We start from the raw sequence: 14,088 nt of genomic DNA, 5'->3' as shown, positions 1-14,088 counted from the left end.
AGGGGTATAAGTCCATATGGTTCCCACCACCAGAGTTCTGTATCCCATCCCCTCCATTGGAAGCTTCCCTATTCTTTATCCCTCTGGGTGTATGGACCTACGATCTTTATGGGGTGCAGAAGGTGGAAGGTCTGGCTTTTATAATTGCTTCTTGGCTGCACATGGGCATTAACAGGCCGATCCATATCCCCAACCTGTTTCTATTTTCTTCTTTTCTTTCTTTCTTTCTTTCTTCTTCTTCTTCTTCTTCTTCTTCTTCTTCTTCTTCTTCTTTTTTTTTTTTTTTTAAGGCGGATAAATGTTTTTTAAAGGCGGAGGCATGGCCTGGCCTGGCAGCCTTGTCATCGTCGCCAGGCCGGGAATACAAGGAAAGGACCTGGTGTTTTCAAGTTAACTGTCAGGTGAGGAGGTACCGGAGCTGCATTTTAATTTTTTTCAATTGCCACCAGGGTTATCATTGGGGCTTGGTGCCGGCACTACGAATCCACCGCTGCTCTTACTGCCCCTCCTTTTTTCTTTTTAATTTTTATTAGATAGGACAGAGAGAAATTGAGAGAGGACGGGGAGGAAGAGAGTGGAAGAGAAAGATAGACAGCCGTAGACCTGCTTCACCACTCATGAAGTGCACCCTCTGCAGGTGGGGAGCAGGGGCTCGAACCTGGGTCTTTGTGCTTAACCAGTGCGCCATCGCCAGGCCCTTCCTGAGTTGCATGTTTCCCCCTCCGAGGATATCAGACTCTGGAGAAGAAAAGAAAAAAAAAAAAAAAACCTCATCAAGCCCATGGCTTTTACTGTTCTATAAACTCGAGCTTTCTTGCTGGGTTGGGAATGCATGTATTAAGTGCTTGCTGTTAGTTAAGTAAGGGCTGGTTTTGCCTTCCGGGAACACACAGGCCTTTTCTTCAGGTGGGAGGGTTACAGTGCGGTTAGCTCCAGCTCCTCTGCCTTTATGAAAAGCACACAGTTCAGCGGGATGGCGCTGCCTACAGGGCCCCACCTCCGTGGTCAAAGCTGCTACTACCCAACAGCGCGACTGAGCCAGGGAGGGTGGTGAATACAGACGGGTCTTGGCTCCCCCTTTACGCTGGCAAAACAAATAAATATAGTGGTGGACTGTTAAACTTTCTTAAAATAGTGTAATAGCTTTTCCTACCTTTCCTGCATGGCACTCTCAATACCAATTTGATGTGCCAGCCAGGAGCCAGAATTGAAGAGGAGAATTCTTTGATTTCAGTAAGACCTTAGAATTTTGAAGGCTCGCTTTTGAGTTAGGAGATATAACTGGAGCCATCTGCTTATCTCCTGGATGTGTATGAATGCCACACAGAAATAACTTGCTGTCCTATATCTCAGAAGCCTTTCTTAATATTAGGTGTCTGTTTTTAATGGAGAAATGTGCATAGAAGTTACACATTCCTTTCATCAGCATTAGCTTTCAAAGAACAACCCAGAAAGTTAGGGAATCAATTGATTTTGAGTTAATTACCAGTTTTTTTTCTTTCTTGAAAGGATAAACAAGTTGCACTCAGGGTAGGCATAGTGTATAGTACTCCTATTTAAAAAAAATCTTAACTCCATCATTATATTTCATACCACATTTCCTTCAGGACTTAAATGTTTAAATTATATCCAGTGGGTATCTTCAGAAGTCTCTGTCCTTACAGTGAAGGAGACACACTTTCATGTTTACATAAATAACTTCTGAGGGAGTAATAATTTGTTGATATGTCTGGTTGTACTGTTCCAGTGAAAACAGAGGATATCATGTCCTCATAAACTGAGAATGGAAGAAAGAGGAAGAGAGGTGGATGAGATTGCCTATGAATGTTAAGGTGCACATGCTGAAATTTTAGACGCAGATATCTTCCCAGAAGTAGGATGTGGACTTCACACTTTGAGGACTGAACACCACCTCAAGGATGCACTGACCTAGCAGTACCCTTTTAGGGAATCTGGTATCTTCTTCCTGTTGAATCAGGACTCTATCACTCTCCCTCTCTCTCTCTCTAGCTCATCTTCCTCTTCATATTCTTCTCCTCTAGCAAACCTTTGACAAATCAAGTTCTGTGATGTGGGCCCTTTTAAAACAGACATGTTTCCCACACTTCCTCTGATCATTCCCATGCAGAGGGACCCAGCAAAATAGTGTCAGTTTTATTTAAGCACTTGTACTGGAAGATCCTGATGTTTAGACCATGTTCTTTTGTCCCAAGAAGGAACAAGCATATCATAAGGTTTTTTTTTTTCCTTAACAATAAAATGGTATATGTAGGATGTATTAATGAAACAAGCAGGGAGACAAGTTTCCAATAGAGTGACAGAAAACACAGAACTGAAAGTCAGAAATGATCATATTCACAAACTAATCCTGTCACCAGGTTTCTGCCAGTGAAGTGAAACCCAGAATAAGGCATTAAAGAACACTTACTAAAAACAAAATAGGTGATTTCTTGTGGCCATAGTTTTCATTGTAAAAATAAATCAAAGAAAAGTCTTTGAGGTATATAGGGTAACATGGAATGTTCCTCAAGACTGGTCTAAAGTCTGCATTTCCAGTTCCTCAGTCAGTTCTGAAGAATGAAATCACCCTTCTGTGAGTTCTGACATCATGCTATGTATTTCATAGAGAAAAGTAACTTTCTTTAGAACTCTGTCTTCTTTATCAAGCCTTAATATTTCCTTTCAGTATCAAAAGTTCAAAGTCATGTTTTGGCTCATTTACTTGCTTATCTTGACTATCTGGTAATTTTTCTTCCCACTTACCCCAGTCTGACTTCAGAGAAATTTTTTATCTTGACTTTGGACTTGGACCATCACTTCCTTTCCCCTGGCAAGACCGCTTTAAGTGTCTGTTGTCTCCGTTTCATTCCCCTAGATGGTGGCAGTGGGATGTTTACTTTCTTCTCCTTTGAAGATTATGTTTTATATTATTTCTTGTTGAATATAATGTGGTTTCAGACTAAAACATCTACCTGATAGTAACTGGTAACTAGTGAGGCTAGGGATTCTGGAAAATTGTCTTTGGTATAATTCCAGAAGAGCAACGATTTAATTGTTGGGCTTAAAAATACATCTGCTCAACTGTGTGACTGGGGGAAGTTGCTAGAGACAGGAGAGTGTAGGAATTCCCCAACTAACACTGAGGTAGGCCTATACAAAAGTAATGAAAATACACTCAGCTCTTTGAGGGATATTAGTCATCATTTTACAACTTCTTTTAATTTCACTTTTGCTTAGGCAGAGACATAATCATCACCCCATTAAATCGGGCACTTACTGAAACTATCAAAGAAAGTAAAATATAAGGAAATACCATAATTCTTGCCATCTTTTTCAGACTCAATCACTTTTGAAGTCCAGTATTACTGAGAAACAGAATTTTGCTTTACTTATCTGTAGCCTACAGAGCTGATTCTTCAGGATGTTTTTGAAGTGGGCATAGCTTGTTCAAAACAAGCGCTGTTAACACTTTTCAAAATGTTCTAGTTCTGTTTTTCTGCAGGCTTGTAATGAAGTGGTGACCAGCGGAGGTTTTACAAGAACTTACTGGCATGACTGTCTTTAGGGAAATTCCTGAAACTTCTAACATGCTTATCCTTGGTGGGTAGCTTAATGAAAAATGTTTGTGATATTTCTCTGGGCATGTTTTAATGTTAGATTGGTCATGTCATTCATATTCTGACAACTGTTCTGAGAAGATGACCAGGATTTCCTCTTTGTTATTCCTTCTTCCTCTTCCTCCTCTTCTTCTTCCTCCACCTCATCTTTTTCCTTTTCTTCTTCTCCTTCTCCTCCTCCTGCTTTTTTTCTTCCTCTTCCCCATCCTTCTTTTTTCTTTTTAAACTTCCTTTAATTAGTGTCCAGCCACCCCCAAAGTCTCAGATAACTGGACTCTTTTCTCCCTTCTTTTACAAAAGATTAGCAAATCATGAGAAAATCAATTTACTGTAAAAATCAGAGTAAAACATAATGTAAGAGTCACCAATGTGTGAGTTATTGGGACTAGCCTAAATTCAAACATCTGTCAGAGTGCCCTGGGGCATTCAGCTGGTGACTACCTGGTCAGTGCTAGAGAAAGATGAATTTTAATATCTGGACTTAACCTTGGCCCATTCTCCACCCATGCAGCCACAACCCCCAAACTCAGGGTAGGGAAATACCTGATTACCTGATACATATTATTAGACTCTTTTTTGAAATGGTTTAACTCAATGATATCCAAAGAATCAAATATTAGTCACTAAAAATCAGGAAAAAAAGGAAATCCAAATAAAATTTTAGTGACCATTAATACTTCACAGAAATTACTTAGCTTATCGTGTTATAATTTATTCACTTCTCGTTAAAAATATCTACATATAGTTTTGTAACTTAAAAAAGTAGCACTTGTGTTACATTACAATGTGCAAGGACCCAGATTCAAGCCCTCAGTCTCCACCTGCAGGGGAAAAGCTTTTAAGTGGTGAAGCGGTGCTGCAGTTGTCTCTCTCTCTTCTTCTTTATCTCTTCCTTTCCTCTTGATTTCTATCTCAATCCAATAAGTAAATAAGTATGTAAATAAAATATTTTTTAAAAATTTATAGTATGCCACAGGTATCTTTAAATCAGTGCAAAATTACAAATAGCATTGCAATTAAATTTTTGTTACATCATTCTGTATATATATATATACATATACATATATATATATATTTGTACAGGACTGTTATGCAGAAATGATTATGCAGAAAGAATTTCATGCCTGAGATTCCAAGGTCCTAGGCTTAATCCTCTGTATCACCATCAGCCACAAACAAAACTGAGTAGTGCTCTGGTTTAAAAGAGAAAAACAAAAAAGAATAAATGATTTAAATTGTAGTATAAATCTAGAGAACTTTGATTGCTAAATCATAAACAAGACTTATAGATATGTCCTATTACCTTTGGAAAATTTACATTTCCTTCAGAAAGTAGTCTCATTGTTTATAAATAAAAAACTGAACTAGATTTTACCGATCTAATATTATTGTTATTATTATTGTTGTTGTTCAATGTTTGCTGACCTGCTCAGATCATTTCCCTATGAACACATTGGGTTATGTTTTCTCTTACTAATAACTTGGAACTTTTTTTGTAGGTAATAGTTTTTTAAATAAGAACTAGAATGATTTTTTTATCTTTATTTACTTATTGGATAGAGACAGCCAGAAGTCGAGAGAAGAGGGGGCAATAGAGAGGGAGAGAGACAGAGAGAGACACCTGCAACACTGCTTCACCTCTCACAAAGCTTTCCCCTTGCAGTTGGGGACTGTGGACTTGAACCCTGGTCCTTGCATATTGTAACATAAGCACTCAACCAGGTGTACCACCACCTGGCCCTGCTAATAATTGGTGCCTGCTTGAATATATTGCAAGCCTTTTATCCCTGTGTAGCTTTTTAAATTTTTTTATATTTATTTATTTTCCCTTTTGTTGCCTTTTTTATTGTTGTAGTTATTATTGTTGCTTTTGATGTTGTCGTTGTTAGATAGGACAGAGAGAAATGGAGAGAGGAGGAGAAGCCAGAGAAGGGGAGAGAAAGATAGACACCTGCAGACCTGCTTCACAGCCTGTGAAGCGACTCCCTTGCAGGTGGGGAGCCAGGGACTGGAACCCGGATCCTTACTCTGGTCCTCGCATTTTGTACCATGTGTGCTTAACCTTCTGCGCTACCGGCTCACTCCCCCCCCCTCCCCGTGTACCTTTTAACACATGATGTTTTAATTTTTTTATTACAATCTCTGTGTTATTTTCATGGCTTCTAAATTTTACTATGAGAAAGGCATATTAAATTATATTTTTAAAAGATAGGGATTATGCTTATATCACTTTTATCTTTTTATGGCGGGTTAATGATTTATCATATAGACTTTTACACTGGTGTACAACCGCTCACCCTCCCTTGATAGGTGTCAATTTCATTTTTAATATGCCTGCACTTTAATTTTGATTTTGGGAAGGACTATGATTCCCGCTCCGCAAATGGATTTTGAGTTTTTGTGATATAGAATTGGCTAATCCATTCTTTGGAAGAAAAAAAAAAACTTTAGAAATACTGAAGCAAATAAAAAAACTAAATTACCTTATATTCTCTAGTGTATCTTGGCTAGGTAAGACTTTAACATATATTTAGGAGTTAGGAAGATGTGCAGTGCCGTCACACCAGACTTGCATGTCTGAGGCCAACAGGTTTCAGATCAAATCCCTGGTATTACCACAAGTTAGAATGGAGTTCTCTGGTCTCTCTCTCTCTCTTTCTTATAAATATAAATTTTAGAAAATAAAATTACTTTAAAAATAATGTATCTGTTTAATTTAATTTTCATATTATGTTGGGCATTCTGTTTTTGTTGGTGTTATTTTATTCCATGCCTTATTATACTGTTATTTTGATCCTTTTGTTTTTATTATTATTTTATTTTTATTCCATGTGCTCCTTGATCTTAATGGTATAGACTCAGGCTAAGTTCATATAGTTGTAGGTATTGACTCACATCTTTTTAAAATTTTTGTTTGATATTTATTTATTTCCTTTTGTTGTTGTAGTTATTATTATTGTTGTTGATGTCGTTGCTGGAAAGGACAGAGAGAAACGGGGAGAGGAAGGGAAGACAGAGAGGGGGAGAGAAAGACACCTGCAGACTTGCTTCACCACCTGTGAAGCGACTCCCCTGCAGGTGGGGAGCCAAGGGCTCCTTAACGCCAGTCCTTGCGCTTTGCGCCACGTGCTCTTAACCTGCTGTGCTACCGCCCGACTCCCGACTCACATCTTTTTTTCCAATACATAATCACGGAAAAACTGCCATGTGTTAGTGTCTCTGCTGCACACTGGCGGTGAAGAGATAAGCAGAAGTGAGCATTCATAAAGTTCTCTTTTGGAAAGACTAATAAATATCGTAATGGAGGAAATAAAATGATGCGTCAGTAGAAAAGAGCACATTCAGTAGAACGATCACGTAGTTATCTTGAAAGAGGTGACAGGTGAGCTGGGAGGTGAAGAAGAACAAGAATGTGCAGAGTTGGGGAACATCCCTAAGGTGGATGAGACGGCAGGTGCAAGTTCCCACAGGAAGAAATCTCCCAGGCCAAGAGTCGTGGGATGGGGTTAAAGCAGAGAGGGTATGGGGAGAGTAAGCTCTATTCTTTCAGGCAGTCATAGGAGGGTTGGATTTTACTGAAGATACAAACCACTAAAGAACTTCAAGTGGGGGAAATGTGTGCTTTATGCTTCTAAAATTCACCTGGATGCCATGTGTTGCACCAAAGCAAAGGATTCTGGAGAGAGAGAGTTCAAAGTGAAACCTGGACTGGAAGTGGTGTGTTTTGCACTAAAGCAAAGGACTCTGGGGAGGGAGGGCGGGTTGAGGGTAAGAAGAAAACTCTGAGGGCCCATTATATAATGAAATTGCTTGCATATGTCAGTGATTGCACTATTACGCATTAACCCCCCTCAAAAAAAAATTAACCTTGACTACATGAGGAGAACTGGGAGGCTGCTGTAGTTGTCAGATGAGAAGCAATGGGACTGTCTGCTCCATGATGCGCTTTGAAGGGAGATGTGGTCAGTTGGAAGTAATAAGGGTCAAGGAAAAGGAGAAATTGAAGTTAAGACTTTAGAACAGTTTTCCACACTTAGCTGCAAATTAGAATTGCCTATCAAAATCTTGATGCCTGCTAGGGAGGTAGCACATGGGACTTACATGTCAGGGGTCCCAAGTTCAATGTCCAGTACCAACTGTAATCAGAATTGAGCAGTACTGGGGTGAAAACAAATAAGTAAATGAAAAAAAAAATGTTGTTTAGATTATACCTGGGAACTAGTCAATTAAATTCAATGCCTCGTGGTGAGAAGCCAGGTACTGAAACCTTTTAAAAAGGTTTAAGTAGTCCAACTGTACAACTCAGATATAAACCCCACTGACAGGATTTTAAGCATTAGAGTTTAAGCTGGATGAATGGTCCTAGTACTGAGCAGATAGGTGAAGAGGGCAGAGTGTGGTTTTGAGAAAACTACCAGACAGCTGACTTGTGGGGTGAAGTTTCAAGGAAGAGACAGGATAAGGGAGTCTGTTCAGGAGAGATTGACTAGAGAGGCAAAGGTAAAAGTTCACACCCCATATACAATACTTAAAGCCTCAGGACTGCAGCCTAGGAGGTGGTACAGTGGGTAGAGCACATGCCTTCCATGTGTAAAACCCTGGGATTGATTTCTCAGTACTACATGGAAACAGGAAGGATACTATGGAAGCCGAAATCCTGCTTTTGTGTATCTCTCTCCTCTCCTCTCTTCTCTCTTCCTGTCTCGAAAAAGATACAGGCTAAGAAGACTAGATAGGAGTGTTGTTCATTATGAGATCCTGTGTTCATTCCTAGAACTACAGAAAACCACAGGACTGAACTAGTTAGCCTAGAAGAGAACACAAAGGCTAACAGAGTTCTGACTATATCTCAGAGCAGAACCCGAATCTTTATAAAGAGATGCTTAATAAGGGGCAGAGTGGACAGCATAGTGGTTATGCAAAAGATTTTCATGCCTGAGGCTCTCATGTGCCAGACTCAAAGCTCAACACCCACTTAAGCCAGAGCTGAGCAGAGAGCAGCTTTCTCTCTCTCTTTCTATATGTTTCTCTCTGTATCTCTTTCATTAAAACAAATAAAAAATAGATCTGAAGAAGAAATATTTCATGAGGACACCAGGACAGTCCTCATGACAGATTTTCCCAGGAAAGCGTTTGGTCAGCTGTTTTAAATATAGTCACTTCACCAAGCTGAGATCTGAGAGTTTGCTGCTGGACTCCTTGACAGGAGATGGGTCACTGAAAAATACATGTGAAGTTCTTAACTAATGAAAGCCTAGTGTTTGCAAACATTAACTCAACTAATAGTAAATGCTAAAATACATTGATTTTAAATAAATAAATGCAGCGATTTGTAGTAAGATACTTAAGTGGGTCCATATGAAACCCAAATGGTGAGATTATGCATATGCTGAAAACCAGGGGTGCACCACCATTCACGCCCTCTTCACTTATCTAAGAGATGAAAGCAGCTGGGTGACTTTCTGACTTAGTGAGGGAGGGAGTCGTAGGTGTTAGCAATTATTCAGACTTCAGACTTGTGAATCTTGACTTCTCTTTTTGCCTGGTTATTACACCTAGATGCCTTTCCCTTCTCTCATATGCCAGTAAGCAGTCACACTTGGACCCCACATTGAAGACCACACATTTTCATTCCTCTTATTGAGTAGGGGAAGAATCATTCTAGCAAGCTAAAAGGCCATTGCAGCCTGGGCTGGTGAGCTTGTCTTCAGAGTAGATTGTGCTAATGATGAAACCACTTTTACATCGTTGATTCTGGTGTGTCTATTTTTTCATGGGAAAGATGAAGAGCCCCTCCTTCCTCAGGTTCTCATCGTATTGTGTGACTCTGGTGGGGTTAAGAATTTCTGGGTATCTTGTTATTTATATTTTGCTTGTTTTGTTTTACTTTTCCCAAAACCTCAAGTTTCTAGATTCAGTCTTTGAGCTGACAAAGCTTGAATGGTCTCTGATGTGATAGCTTTAAAATTAGCCATACAAAATGTAGATAAAATTTGCCAACATCACATATTTGGTTATTTGGGCCACACTGCCATCTGCTTTTTGGGAAATGCTTCATTCACTGCACCTCATCAAGTAAATAGTTCATAGTTTAATAAATGTGTTATGGGGTTCCCTCTCTGGCTGTCTTAGCCCCCTCCTCTGAGGTAAGCCTCTGATTCCATATTACTTCTTAAGACTTCCAGTATGGTACTCACCTGGCTCACTCTCCTCCTGCCCACTGAGCACCTGAAGTTCAGAGAACCTGTTGAGACTTATGTCCGTAGGGCCAAGCACATGTGTTTCGCACAATGAGTTAACAGTCAAGGTAACTAGAGCAGGTGCTGAGTAAGCACATTTCTAGTCTTCTCATTCTTGTGAAATGAGACTCATTGCGGCCATGGGTATTTCATTCCTAAAAGATTTTGTTTCTTGTTGTTGTTTTACCTGTTTTTTTTTTTTTTTTCAATAGGTATAGTCATTAAATAAGACTTACAGTCTTTAAAAATAAGGCAGGTGTGTCTGGTTCTGATCTATTTGGCCCTGCTTTAGCCATTTCTCTCTAAATGTATATATTTTCATGTTACTTTATTGCCTTATTTGCTTGGCTGTGTTTTACTACCAACTGCTCATTGTTTCTTAGTTATTGGTTAGAGGGCTCAAGTCCAAGGGCAGACCTCTGAGGAGGCCTGTGTGTTTGCTGAGAGGCGGAGGGTGTTTTCACCCTGGACTTCCTTGAACCAAACAAGCTTATAGTTTGATGCTCTCCATCTCATGTGGGGTGGAGGCTCCAAAGGCAGGCACTTGGCCAACATTTCTCAGGATGTTGTATTTTAATTTCCTTTTCTCTGACTAAAAAAAAATTTATCTTTATTTATTTATTGGATAGAAACAGCCAGAAATCAAGAGGGATGAGGGTGATAGAGAGGGAGAGAGAGAGACACCTGCAGCCCTGCTTCACCACTCGCAAAGCTTTCTCCCCTGTAGGTGGGGACTGGGGACTCAAACCCAGGTCCTTGTACACTGTAACATGTGAGCTTAACCAAGTTTGCCACCACCCAGCCCCCCATTTCTCTGATTTGGAACTGACCATTCTGGTCTTCTCTTTAGTCCTCTAATTTTGAGAAACATGCAGTTTTAATGCTGGCTATTTTTTAAAATGGTTAAATCTTTGGTGTTCCTCTTTTTTCTTAATTTTTTTATTAAATGTTTTTTTTTTTTTATTTTTATTGGATAGAGACAGAGAAATAGAGAGGGAAGGAGGAGGTAGGGAGGAACAGAGAGAGAGACACATGCAGCTCTGCTTCATCACTTGTGAAGCTTCCCCCCTGCAGATGGGGAGCTGGGAGGAGGTTGAACCTGGGTCCTTTGCGCACTGTAATGGGTGTGCTTAACCAGCGTCACCACCAGCTGGCTCTGAGCCTGTCTATCTCTAAGGAAGATCTCCTCTCAGACTGCGCCTGGACTCTGGACCTTCAGCCTTGGGAGCCTTGTTCCCTTTCCTGTGGTCACAGACCAAAGCCTCAGGTGCACAGGTGACATGATTACTCAGGAAGTTCTTTAGCTTCTTTTAACCTTTTCAGCCCTTAGGTATTTAACAAGTACTTTCTGTGGCTTGGTACTGAATTCTTTAGTCTTTACAGAGACTTCCTCCATGCCTCCAGGAAGTGTGCATTTTTCCTAGCACCATTCATTGCCTCCCTCCCTTCCTATCCTCTTGTTTTTCCTTCCACCTTTCCCCCTGCCTACCTTTGTCCTCTCTTTCAGTTTCTAAGCAGAAGGAAAAGTCTAAGAAACTTAGCCTACTTATTTTGCAAATAGAAGGTCTAAACCTCAGTTCACAAATAGGAAATGATTACCAACTGAATATAAACATCAAATAACCTAAAATGAGTCCTTCCCACTGCCCCAGAAGTAGCATTGTGGATAAAATAGTGTACCCACAATATGAGTTCTGCCACTATCATTGAATGTACTCTATGATCCTCTAATTCTCCTTCTCTCTGTCACATTAGTTAATAAATAAATGTATAAAAATAAACTTTCCCAGGGAGTCGTGTGGTAGCACAGTGGGTTAAGTGCACATGGCGCGAAGCACAATGACCAGCGTGAGGATCCCAGTTTGAGCCCCTGGCTTCCCACCTGCTGAGGGGTCGCTTCACAGGTGGTGAAGCAGGTCTGCTGGTGTCTATCTTTCTCTTCCCCTCTCTGTCTTCCCCTCCTCTCTCTATCTCTCTCTCCTATCTAAAAATGACAACAATAACAACAACAATAATAACTACAACAACAATAAGAACAACAAGGACAACAAAAAGGAAATAAATATATTTTAAAAAAGACTTTCCCTCTTGGGATTCTTTTTAAACTTCTTAGTGAAGATAAGAAAGCACAATCAAAGTCAGTATAAAATGTAGATTTTGGATATTTCAAATGAAAAGATCAATAAGAATGACCCCCAAATTAAAAAAAATTGCCAAGAAACATGTAGGTTGAACAATTGACTGAACTTAGTATGATTTACTTATTAAACATTAAGGCACTTCCTATTGCTACAAACAATAAATCTAATTCAAATTTACTTAAGTCCCCAAAGGTTTTGGTTGATTTACATTTAAAGTCTTGGGATGGATGGCTCCTTGAATCTAGGAGCCCAAGTGCCATTCTTAGACTAAGTATTCATGTCTTGTCTGTTCTGCACTCTACACTCTACATTACACTCTATTCTAGACCTTACACTCTGAAAAGTTCTCTTGATACGGGAGATCACTTCCTGGAAACTTGCGCTCATTGTGTATTCAGTAATAACAGTGAGGTACCTATCTCCAATGTGTGGACATTTTTTAATAAGTTATGTCACTATATACTGTTGTTATCTTGGACTTTGTCTCAATTTTCAGTTAAGTTCTTTTGTTGTTGTTTTTAAGACAATAACATAAAAGTCCTGATGCTTTCTGTAATTCCAGTAGATATCTTTACACGCCCCACTTTGGAGACTACTTAGTGGAAAGGCCACATATTTGGCATCACTTGTAACCACAGTCCTATGGCCACCCACGTATCACTGGCTCTTTGGACCTAGCTTGAGTCATATGTCCATTCCTGAGTCAAGAGACCTTAATCTACCTAACAGTAGATTTCTACTAATATAACGTGACACAAATATTTGACCAGGCATAAATAGAAGGGTGTTATTTTAACTTTTTAAAGATATCTATTTTTTGGAAGCTTATCATAGGTATCCCCTCAAAATGGAACATCATCCTTTCTACACAGAGTTGTAGGACACAGATTCTTTTTAAAAAAAATTTTTTTTGGGAGTCGGGCGGTAGCACATTGGGTTAAGCACACGTGGTACAAAGCACAAGGACCAGCGTAAGGCTCCCCACCTGCAGGGGAGTCATGTCACAAGCGGTGAAGCAGGTCTGCAGGTGTCTATCTTTCTCTCCCCCTCTGTCTTCCCCTCCTCTCTCCATTTCTCTCTGTCCTATCTAACAATGATGACATCAGTAACAACAACAGTAATAACTACAACAACAATGAAAAACAACAAGGACAACAAAAGGGAAAGTAAATATAAAAAAATTTTATTTTTATTTTTATATCACAGAATTACATGTTGACAGGGGTTTGAACCCACACCATTCCCACCACCAGAGTTCTGAATCTTCACTCTCTCCACTGCAATCCACCACAGTTCCCCTATAGTTGTAGACATGGGCCAACCATCTTCTCTACAACTGTCTATCCACATTTATACATAGTTGCCCCTTCTTTTTCTGATTCAATCCTCTCTTCCCCTCTAAGCCACTCATAATACCATATGTGACTCTCCTTTTTCCTTTCTCTGGGTGCTGATGGAACTGAAGTGCAGAGGAGGACAAAGGTTCTTTATCCTCACAACAACTTTATTCTACTAGTCTCTACAACTTTCTATGAATTTCATACTTGGCATAACATTAATGTTAAAAACTCAAGTTTTTATTAAAACTCTAGTGATAGGTAAATGCTGTATGTTAAGTAGCAGAAATTGACATTCTGTAAGTAAAACCCACTTTTATATATTTTGAACCTGGTCGTTCTGAAAAATATGGTTAGTTGTGTGGAAAAGAAGGTGATAGAGGGTCCTGAATAATTTTCAGACTGCTCAGGAGAAAAGGAGTTTACTGGCTAGAGAAAGGGCTTTATTTAAGAATGTGTAAAGCATGTGATTAGAAAGTACTCATTTAAAAAATTTTTATTAGTAATTTCACAGGTATTAATAAGATTGTAAGATAACAAGGGTATAATTCCAGAGGAGATTGGGTGTGTTCAGGGTGGTATGGCCATAGATGCTGGCAGGCCAGGAGTATAATTCCATAAGTTCCCACCACCAGAGTTTCAGGTCCCATCATTTTCATTGGAAGCTTCCCTGTCCTTTATCCCTCTCTGAGAGTGTGGAACAAAATTCTTTATGGGGTGCAGGAAGTGCAAGGTCTGGCTTCTATAATTGCTT

At 39.6% G+C, this 14,088-nt stretch overlaps 1 protein-coding gene across 5 annotated transcripts in view; it reads left to right on the top strand.

The window, feature by feature from the left end:
- The window catches only part of MCOLN2 (mucolipin TRP cation channel 2), a 75,637-nt gene that overhangs the window by 966 nt on the left and 60,583 nt on the right, over nt 1-14,088 (top strand). The gene's annotated exons all lie outside the window — the stretch shown is intronic.

Source organism: Erinaceus europaeus, chromosome 11, assembly GCF_950295315.1.
Source record: "Erinaceus europaeus chromosome 11, mEriEur2.1, whole genome shotgun sequence".
NCBI lineage: Eukaryota > Metazoa > Chordata > Mammalia > Eulipotyphla > Erinaceidae > Erinaceus > Erinaceus europaeus.
Note: the sequence above shows the minus strand (reverse complement) of the source record. Positions and strands in the feature narration are given on the sequence as shown.